The 10,898-nt window shown below is 46.3% G+C and overlaps 1 long non-coding RNA gene across 1 annotated transcript; it reads right to left on the reverse strand.

The window, feature by feature from the left end:
• Positions 1-1,085: 1,085 nt before the first annotated feature.
• LOC148142272 (uncharacterized) lies at positions 1,086-10,542 on the reverse strand. The gene is made up of 3 exons (XR_015752103.1): positions 10,405-10,542; positions 7,590-7,737; positions 1,086-1,189 (listed from the first exon to the last, which is right to left on the reverse strand). It is a non-coding gene; the product is annotated as an uncharacterized LOC148142272 (long non-coding RNA).
• Between the last annotated feature and the right edge of the window lie 356 nt (positions 10,543-10,898).

Genomic DNA, 10,898 nt, shown 5'->3' on the forward strand with positions numbered 1-10,898 from the left:
ACCTCTTAATGCAATAATTCATTATGGCATAAATTCTTTCACACCTAACACAAAAGTCAATATTTTGGAGAGTGGAGTCTGCTTATGTTTGCTATAGATGGTTTACTTTTTAAATAATGCATTTGTAGCAGTGTACAAAGGTGAATACTACTAATGATGCACATTTATCTGACTTTTATTAAATGTTGAATAATTATAGACAATTGCATTATTATGCAACAATAGTTGCAACTTGGACACATGGTATCCCATAATGCTAACTGATCAAGCAGTAAGGTACTTTAGGTTACTTCTAATCACATATCAATGCAGCAAAGTGAATAGATGTGACCATGGGGTGAACTCTAACAGAAATAAGTGGTGTCAATTTTACCAGATTTCAGAGAGAGTATCTTTCCTCAAGTCCTAGCAAGATTGCTCACACTATTCTTCAAAACTTGCACCATTACTTATGCCCCTCATCCTATTTTCCCTCTCACCAGAAGTGGAAGTACTCATGATTGCCAGGAAAATCCTGGGGATCCTGGCACTATTTTGGGGCATTTGGTTAAGCACAGAGTTGTTTTTCACAATGCAGTCATTGGAGTGGTACCAAAATAACATGCCTCTCAGTGCAAATACATGGCATGGCTGACATTTCATTGCAAACATAAGTGCATATTCATGAATATATTGTTATTTAAAAAAAAAACAAGCTACAATGCTTTACATCAGCACATCTTACAACCCTGTGTAAGGAACAATTACAACGTTTACAAGGCATCTGGATGGGTATATGATTAGTAAGGGTCTGGAGTGATATGGGCCAAGTGCTGGCAAATGGGACTAGGTTAATTTAGGATATCTGGTTGGCATGAACGAGTTAGTCCGAAGTGTCTGTTTACGTGCTGTACATTCTTATCACTCTAAATGTCACTCCCCAATGTAGCCTCTTTGTTTTTCAATGTGAGATTGTTTAGCAGCAAGTCTCAATTATAACATAAGGTTTGTCAAGTCTGCCTGACTCAAGTCAAGTTAGCTGTCAACCTTTGGAGCCAAGGGAAACTTACAAAGCCTAAGACAGTACTTACCTTCTCATCTTGATTGGAAGTTACTGATGGAAATGGTTCTGGCTGTTTTGCAGGATCTGGACATAAGTGATGTGATGGACATTTACTGCACTCTGACCAGCCAATGTCAGAATAGGTGCCTAAGGTAATAAAAGTTTCAATTAATTTCCACTTTGCAGATCTAATCTAATTTTTTAAAAAAATAACAATACATTGCTTGTTTTACAAAATCTGTCTAGTTTGCTTGGAGCTAGTTTCATTCAGTTCAACTGGCATCAGACCCCTCTTAACTGCAAGAGGGCACCTATCTGTAGCTAGAAATCAACCCTGTCAGAACCAGCAGCTGCTAATGTCCAATTGGTTCTGTACAACATTTTAAAATACAGGTTAAAATTGCAATAATCCATTCTGTATGGCTATTTAACGTATGGATTATTAACCTATAATCAACTAAATTAAAATCCTTGGACTTTAATTTAAGAGAAAACAGTTAAAATTGAGCTGGGACACTGTAAGATGGCTGTAAAAGTCACCTGACCAGGAAGCAGCCAAGCTCAAAGCAATGCTGAAATAACATGAAGAGACATCTTTTGTCATATACAAACTCTAAGCTGGCCATTGCCTTGAAACTGACTACCATACCATGAAGTCTGCTTGAGGATAATTACCAGGACATTGAAGACATTCATCTGGAATGTACACTTTACAATGAGATCTTTACAAATATCTCTGGGGATGAGAATTGACAACAGGTGTTGCTGCAACAAAGAGTATCCTCCAAAATGTGTGATGCAAAGAGAAGGATTCAAATACACTATCTGTATCAAAGGATAACGGGGAAATTCTGTCAATGGACCACTGAGCCGCTTTCTTAAAAATGGATTGTCCTCAATGAGGGGCAGCAGCCAGTATTCACACATAGAAAACATCCTTCTGTGAAAATCCATGATTATAAGCTTTTGGTTTTACTATAGAAAGCACTTCATCAAGAATGTTCATTATTCTTCAGATACTAAAACAGTTCATATCCAAACACAGCAAGACATGGACAATATTCAAGTTTGGGCTTACAGATGGTAAGTGACATTCATACCACTCAAGTATAAGGCAATGACCACCTCCCACAAATGAGATTAGAATTATCGCCCAAAAAATACTGAATCTTGCATTATCAGTATCCTCAGTAGAACATAGAAAAATACAGCGGAGTACAGGCCCTTTGGCCCTCGATGTTGCGCCAATGCAAGCCCACCTAACCTACACTAGCCCACTATCCTCCGTATGCCTATACAATGCACGTTTAAATGCCCATAAAGAGGGAGAGTCCACCACTGCTACTAGCAGGGCATTCCATGAACTCACGACTCACTGAGTAAAGAATCTACCCCTAACATCTGACCTATACCTACCACCCCTTAATTTAAAGCTATACCCCCTTGTAATAGCTGACTCCATACGTGGAAAAAGGTTCTCATGGTCAACCCCCCCGCCGGTGTCCATCACCATGTCCAACTCCGCCCCCACGCCGACCTCTGTTCCCGCCCCCAGGCCTAACCCCGCCCCCACATCCAGCTCCAGCCCCACACCAGGTCCTAGCTCCCCGCCCTGCCGTGTGTTCACCATCCCTCCAGACTTGCCCCTCTCTGAGGATGAAAGATCAGTCCTCAGCAGAGGTCTCACCTTCGTTCCCACACGATCTCGGGTCAATGAATTCAATACACGGAGTGACATCGAACAATTCTTCCGCCGTCTTCGCCTCCGTGCCTTCTTCTTCAATCAAGACTCTCGCCCACCCTCTGACGACCCCTTCTCCCACCTCCAACACACCCCGTCCACCTGGACACCCCGTGCTGGCCTCCTACCTGCCCTCGACCTCTTCATAGCAAACTGCCGCCGCGATATTAACCGCTACCTGAACTCCCCCACCCCTTCCACCCACTCCAACCTCTCACCCTCGGAACGCGCAGCCCTCCACTCCCTCCGTTCCAACCCCAACCTCACCATCAAACCGGCAGACAAGGGAGGCGCAGTAGTAGTTTGGCGCACTGACCTTTACACCGCTGAGGCCAAACGCCAGCTCGCAGATACCTCCTCCTACCGTCCCCTTGACCATGACCCCACCCCCCACCACCAAACCATCATCTCCCAGACCATCCATAACCTCATCACCTCAGGGGACCTCCCATCCACCGCCTCCAACCTCATAGTCCCACAACCCCGCACCGCCCGTTTCTACCTCCTGCCCAAAATCCACAAACCTGACTGCCCCGGACGACCCATCGTCTCAGCCTGCTCCTGCCCAACCGAACTCATCTCGGCATACCTCGACACGGTCCTGTCCCCATTAGTCCAAGAACTCCCCACCTACGTTCGTGACACCACCCACGCCCTCCACCTCCTCCAGGATTTCCGCTTCCCCGGTCCCCAATGCCTCATCTTCACCATGGACATCCAGTCCCTGTACACCTCCATCCCCCATCACGAAGGACTCAAAGCACTCCGCTTCTTCCTTTCCCGCCGTACCACCCAGTACCCTTCCACCGACACCCTCCTTCGACTGACCGAACTGGTCCTCACCCTGAACAACTTTTCTTTCCAATCCTCCCACTTTCTCCAAACAAAAGGAGTAGCCATGGGCACCCGCATGGGCCCCAGCTATGCCTGCCTCTTCGTAGGGTATGTGGAACAATCCATCTTCCGCAACTACACTGGCCCCACCCCCCATCTTTTCCTTCGCTACATTGATGACTGTATCGGCGCTACCTCGTGCTCCCACGAGGAGGTTGAACAGTTCATCCACTACACTAACACCTTCCACCCCAACCTCAAATTCACCTGGACAGTCTCGGACTCCTCTCTCCCCTTCCTAGACCTTTCTGTTTCTATCTCAGGCGACCGAATCAACACGGACATCTACTACAAACCAACCGACTCCCACAGCTACCTGGACTACACCTCCTCCCATCCTGCCCCCTGTAAAAACGCCATCCCATTCTCCCAATTCCTTCGTCTCCGCCACATCTGCTCCCAGGAGGACCAGTTCAAAATACGTACAACACAGATGGCCTCCTTCTTCAAGGACCGCAATTTCCCCCCCGACGTGGTCGACGGTGCCCTCCACCGCATCTCCTCCACTTCCCGCTCCTCCGCCCTTGAGCCCCGCCCCTCCAACCGCCACCAGGACAGAACCCCACTGGTCCTCACCTACCACCCCACCAATCTCCATGTACAGCGCATCATCCGCCGTCACTTCCGCCACCTCCAAACAGACCCCAGCACCAAGGATATATTTCCCTCCCCTCCCCTATCAGCTTTCCGTAGAGACCACTCCCTCCGCGACTCCCTTGTCAGATCCACACCCCCCACCGACCCAACCTCCACTCCCGGCACCTTCCCTTGCAACCGCAGGAGGTGCAACACTTGCGCCCACACCTCCCCCCTCACCTCTCTCCAAGGCCCCAAAGGAAACTTCCATATCCGCCACAGATTCACCTGCACCTCCACCCACATCATCTACTGCATCCGCTGCAGCCGGTGTGGCCTCCTCTATATTGGGGAGACAGGCCGCCTACTTGCGGAGCGATTCAGAGAGCACCTCTGGGCCACCCGGACGAACCAACCCAGCCAACCTGTAGCACAGCATTTCAACTCCCCCTCCCACTCCACCGAGGATATGCAGGTCATTGGACTCATCCACCGCCAAACCACAACAACCCGACGGTCGGAGGAGGAGCGTCTTATCTTCCGACTGGGAACCCTCCAACCGCAGGGGATGAACTTGGACTTCACCAGTTTCTTCATCCCCCCTCCCCCCACCTTGTCTCAGCCGGATCCCTCCAGCCCGGCACCGCCTTCCTGACCTGCAGTCTTCTTCTTGACCTCTCCGCCTCCATCCTACTCCGACCTATCACCCTCACCTTGACCTCTTTCCACCTATCACATTTCCAAGTCCCTCCTCCCTACCTTTTATCTTCTCCTGCTGAACACTCTCTGCTCATTCCTGAAGAAGGGCCTGTGCCCGAAACGTCGAATCTCCTGTTCCCTGGATGCTGCCTGACCTGCTGTGCTGTTCCAGCAATAAAGTTTCAACTTTGATCTCCAGCATCTGCAGACCTCACTTTCTCCTATCTAAACCCCTAATCATCTTGTACACCTCTATCAAGTCACCCCTAAACATTCTTTTCTCCAATGAAAACAGCCCCAAGTGCCTCAGCCTTTCCTCATACGATCTTCCTACCATACCAGGCAACATCCTGGTAACCTCCTCTGCACCTGTTCCAGTGCCTCCACATCCGTCCTATAGTATGGCGACCAAAACTGCACACAATACTCCAGATTCGGCCGCACCAGAGTCTTATACAACTGTAACATGACCTCAGGACTCTGGAACTCAATTCCTCTACCAATAAAAGCAGTACGCCGTATGCCTTCTTCACAGCACTATTTACCTGGGTGGCAACTTTCAGAGATCTGTGTACATGGACACCAAGATCCCTCTGCTCATCTACACTACCAAGTATCCGACCATTAGCCCAGTACCCCATCTTTTTGTTACTCTTACCAAAGTGAATCACCTCACACTTACCTACATTGAACTCCATTAGCCACCTTTCTGCCCAGCTCTGCAGCTTATCTATATCCCGCTGTAACCTGCCACATCCTTCCTCACTGTCAACAACTCCACCGACTTTCGTATCATCTGCAAACTTATTCACCCAACCTTCTAGCCCCTCCTCCAGATCATTTATAAAAATGACAAACAGCAAAGGTCCCAAAACAGATCCTTGCGGAACACTGCTAGTAACTGCGCTCCAAGATTAACCTTTACCATCAACTACTACCCTCTGTCTTCTTCCAGCCAGCCAATTCCTAATCCAAACCTCCAACTCACCCTCAATGCCATACCTCCGTATTTTTTGCAGTAGCCTACCATGGGGAACCTTATCAAACACCTTACTAAAATCCATATACACCACATCTACCGCTTTACCCTCGTCCACCTCCTTAGTCACCTTCTCAAAGAATTCAATAAGGTTTGTGAGGCACGACCTGCCCTTCACAAAACCATGCTGACTATCCTTGATCACATTATTCCTATCCAGATGTTCATAAATCCTATCCCTTACAATTCTCTCTAAGACTTTGCCCACAACAGAAGTGAGACTCACCGGCCTATAGTTACTAGGGTTATCCCTACTCCCCAAAGGTAACTAGTGTTACTTTTGACTAGAAACTGAACTGAACTAATCAAATGAATACTGTGTCTATCAGAGCAGATCAGATGCTCAGACTCCTGCAGTGAATAAATCACCTCCTGACTCCTCAAAGCCTGTCCATCATCTACAAGGCACAGGTCAGGTTATACACCCCATTTGCCTGGATAAATGCAGCTCCAAAAACACTCAGGAAGTTTGACACTATCCAACAATTCCAAACTCATAGCCACGATCATCTAGAAGGACAAGAGCAGTGAGAACACCTGCAAGTTTCCCACTTGTCATTGACCATCTGAATTGGAAATATATTGCCATTCCTTCAGTGTTACTGAGTCAAAGTCTTGGCACTCCCTTTCTAATGGCATTATGGGTCTGCAGAGATTCAATACTGCCGTGGCCTGTAGCACTAGAGTGGCTAAACACGCTTCAGCTTATTTCATATACAAAGGTGTTTATTAAATGGCAAATTGTATGCTGATGGTGGATGAAGTTCTCACCCTTGCCTGCACCTTCTTGTCTGAATATCTGACCTAAAGACCATCCATACATCCCTTTAGTCCATGCCAGTTGAATAGCCCAGCTCCCACAAGCTCCGCCATGCTTCCTGGAGACGTCTGGAAGAAGCTGAAAGGTATTTCACATATTCCTCACTGAACACCCTATTCCAGGTCATCTGAGATGGAATGGTGGTCGTCTTCCCCATGGATGAGCAAAAGAATCCCCTCCACCTACCCCACAATCCTGGGTGACCTGTGCTGAGGTCACATGGAATATGTTTTCCTCAAGCAGGATTCCAAGTAGCAGGATACAGTGTATGGAAAGACTGAATAATCTCCTGTGCTCCACAAGGATAAATGTCATTATCTTTTCCAACCTGACACTCACAGGGGACATCACTCAATTGAACTCTGCCACTTTTCAGCCATTTCAAATAGACATTGAATAGCCTTCTTTTTCTTCTGCACAGCCTCTGAGGATATCTGGAACCAAAGGTCAGCGCTACGATCTGTGTCAGAGTGGCTGAACACATGCCTGGCTGAGAGGGAACATTGATACTGATGTAACCATCACTTGCATGATGTTTACTGGAAGTCTTATATCCACCTTATGCTTCCAATGTATTAGCATCTCCTAGAGACTGGGCTTCTTACTCACTCACTGGGTAGGGGTCACTATCTGGCTGGGCTAAGCACAATCATCTAACACTCATGCATACATTCTACTCGTACTCAACTGTTTTGTCTCATTCCAGGACAGAATTTGCTCAGTCCTCCACATTTGTAACCAATGTTGTAACAATTACGATTCCTAGAACCCTCATTACCTGAAGCACAAGGCTGGCAGGAACCCTGAAGACTGTATGTCCCAGCTGGACAGCTCGTTGGTTGCTTTCCCTCTCGACATTCCTGTCCGGGGGGACAAACTCGGCAGGTTTCCCACCCGATGTCACTATACAGCCCCAAGGGACATCCCTGTGAACCATTCAAAACAACAGCTCATCATTATTATAACACCAATTCGAAGGGCCAGCTTGGCAGCAACATACTTCAACATGAATTTAATGACATCCCCATCAAAAAGGTTTTGAGAAGGAAAAATCCAGTAAAGAATTCAGGGTGGTCGGGGTAATCACAAGATTGGGGCAAGGCAGTGAGGTAATGGTAATGTCACTGAATTAGCAACCCAGAACACCAGGCCAATGGGATATGAATTTGAACCCCACCATGGCAGAAGATTATAATGAGAAAACAATGAAAATCAGGACGGAAGGAACGAAGAAAGGAAGGAATAGATAGTTAGATAGATTAATAAATACATAAATGAATGAATGAATAAATAAATAACTTTTCCTTGGGTGGGGGAGTCCAAAACTAGAGGGCATATGTTTAAGGTGAGAGGGGAAAGATTTAAGAGACCTAAAGGGGTAACTTTTTCATGCAGAGTGTGTTGTGTGTCTGGAATGATGTACCAGAGGATGTGGTGGAGGTTGGTACAATTACAACATTTAAAGGGCATCTGAATGGGTACATGAATGAGAGAGGTTTCAAGGGAATGGTTGAATACCTGATTTAAAGACCACCCATATACCTCTTTATTCCATGCCAGTTGAATAGCCCCGTGTTGTTGCTCCCACAAGCTCCTCCAAACCACTTGGAGACATCTGTAAGAAGCCATAAGGTGTTTCACATATTCCTCACTGAATGCTCTGTTCCAGGTCATCTGAGATGGAATGAGAGTTGTCTTCCCTTGGATGGGCAAAAGAACCCTTCCTTCAACACGGGATGATCTCTGTTGAGGTTGTATCACAGAATCCCTACCGTGCAGAAACAAGTCATTTGGCCCAACAAGTCACGGTGGCACAATGGTTAGCACTGCTGCTTCACAGCGCCAGAGACCCGGGTTCAATTCCTGCCTCAGGCAACTGATTGTGTGGAGTTTGCACATTCTCCCTGTGTCTGCGTGGGTTTCCTCCCACAGTCCAAAAATGTGCAGGTTAGGTGAATTGGCCATAGTAAATTGCCTGTAGTGTTAGGCGAAGGGGTAAATGTAGGGGAATGGGTGTGGGTGGGTTGCGCTTCGGCGGGTCGGTGTGGACTTGTTGGGCTGAAGGGCCTGTTTCCACACTGTAAGTAATCTAATCTAAAGTCCACACTGACCATCCAAAGATTAATCCACCCAGACCCATTCCCTTGCCCTATATCTCCTCTGACTAATGCATCTGACCTACATATCCCTGAACACAATGGGCAATTCACCTAACCTGCACATTTTTAGACTGTGGGGAGGAAAATGCAGCAGACATGAGGAGAATGTGCAAACTTCACACAGACAGTCCCAAGGTTGGAAATGAAACCGGGTCCCTGGCACTGTGAGGCAGCAGTGCTTACCACTGAGCCACCGTGCTGCCCAATATATATGTTTTTGTACTGTACATCTCTGTGACTCTATGACTCTATAACCGGCTTAAAGGCAGTTATTTAATCATTGTTGATCGCCATAAATAAAATATTTTGTTCACTATTGCCCTTTAGGGAAGGAAATTTGCTGTCCTTACCTGGTTTAACCTACATATGACTCCAGAATCACAACAATATGCTTGACTCTTAACTGCCCTCTGGCAAATGGGTCTAGCCAGTGATGATCACGTCCCATGAATGAATATTTTAAAATGTACACAGATTTAAAATAAGCAAATGCTCTCAAACAACTCTTAAGTTCTCACGCTAAATCCCATCGGGAGATGATGAGTGACCATCCAACATCTCCCTACTGGCCTTTTCTCACTGCCTTGTACCAGATCAAGGACAGCTCTGACAGACCTTCTACCTTTACAGTTTCAAGGACTAAGTGATGGAGCGAATAGAAACAAAAAATAACAATTAGAGACAAATGCACAATCAAAAATGTATAATTCAGGCTTACTTTCACTCATCATTGTTAAACATTTTAGTTAATCTTATCATGAGATGTTAACTCTTAATTTTTATAACTTGGAGGTGGCAGTGTTGGACTGGGGTGTACAAAGTTAAAAATCACACAATACCTTGGTTACAGTCCAACAGGTTTATTTGGAAGCACTAGCTTTCAGAGCACTGCTCCTTCAACAACCACCTGATGAGGGTGGCACGGTGACACAGTGGTTAGCACTGCTGCCTCACAGCGCCAGAACCTGGGTTAAATTCCCGCCTCAGGCGACTGTGTGGAGTTTGCACATTCTCCCCGTGTCTGCGTGGGTTTCCTCCAGGTGCTCCGGTTTCCTCCCACAGTTCAAAAATGTGCAGGTTAGGTGACTTGGCCAAGCTAAATTGCCTGTAGTGTTAGGTGTAGGGGTAAATGTAGGAGAATGGGGTCTGGGTGGGTTGTGCTTCGGCAGGTCAATGTGGACTTGTTGGGCCGAAGGGCCTGTTTCCACACTGTAAGTAATCTAATCTAATGAGGGAGCAGCACTCCGAAAGCTCATGCTTCTAAATAAACCTGTTGCATTACAACCTGGTGTTGTGTGATTTTTAATTTAATATATATATTTTGTTGGTCAACATCACAACATTAGCAAAGGAAAGGGCAGAAAGATGAGAATGATGGAAGAAATAAACAATGTTACTCACTATTTTGCTTTCATTATTTGGCAATTAACTTACCAAACATCTGTCTTCACCTTCAGGACTGTAAAATCCTTCTGCACAGAGCTCTGGAAAGCTATTTCTTTTCAGGCAACTAAACCCTGGAGGACAGACTTTGCAATTGGCCTTCCCATAAAGTTCCTGATAGCTGCCAGGTGGACAAGCTTGAGGTCCAGTCAGTGGAGATAGACATTGAAAACCAGAGGGGCATGGGAGGCAGTTTGTACCATTGGTAGTGGACCCAACCTGCAAACAGAATCATATTGGTTCAAAAAGCTTTAACATCTAGAAACTCTAACAATCAGGTCCACATTTGTTCGTTTCCTTGCTTTATTGAAGGGTGCAAAAGTGAAATGCAATACCCATGGTTTCAGTCTGGAACCTTATGAATGGTGTGAACATGTGCTACATAGAGTCTTTATCAATTCCTGTTGGGTTGAATGCTTCAAACTGAATTAGATTGCCAAACATGCTGGCCATATATAATCTATGTAAAACCATATCATGGAACA

The sequence above is a fragment of the Chiloscyllium plagiosum genome, unplaced genomic scaffold (genome assembly GCF_037043375.1).
Source record: "Chiloscyllium plagiosum isolate Xiang-an unplaced genomic scaffold, Cpla_swu_hap1 HiC_scaffold_29, whole genome shotgun sequence".
Taxonomy (NCBI): Eukaryota; Metazoa; Chordata; class Chondrichthyes; order Orectolobiformes; family Hemiscylliidae; genus Chiloscyllium; species Chiloscyllium plagiosum.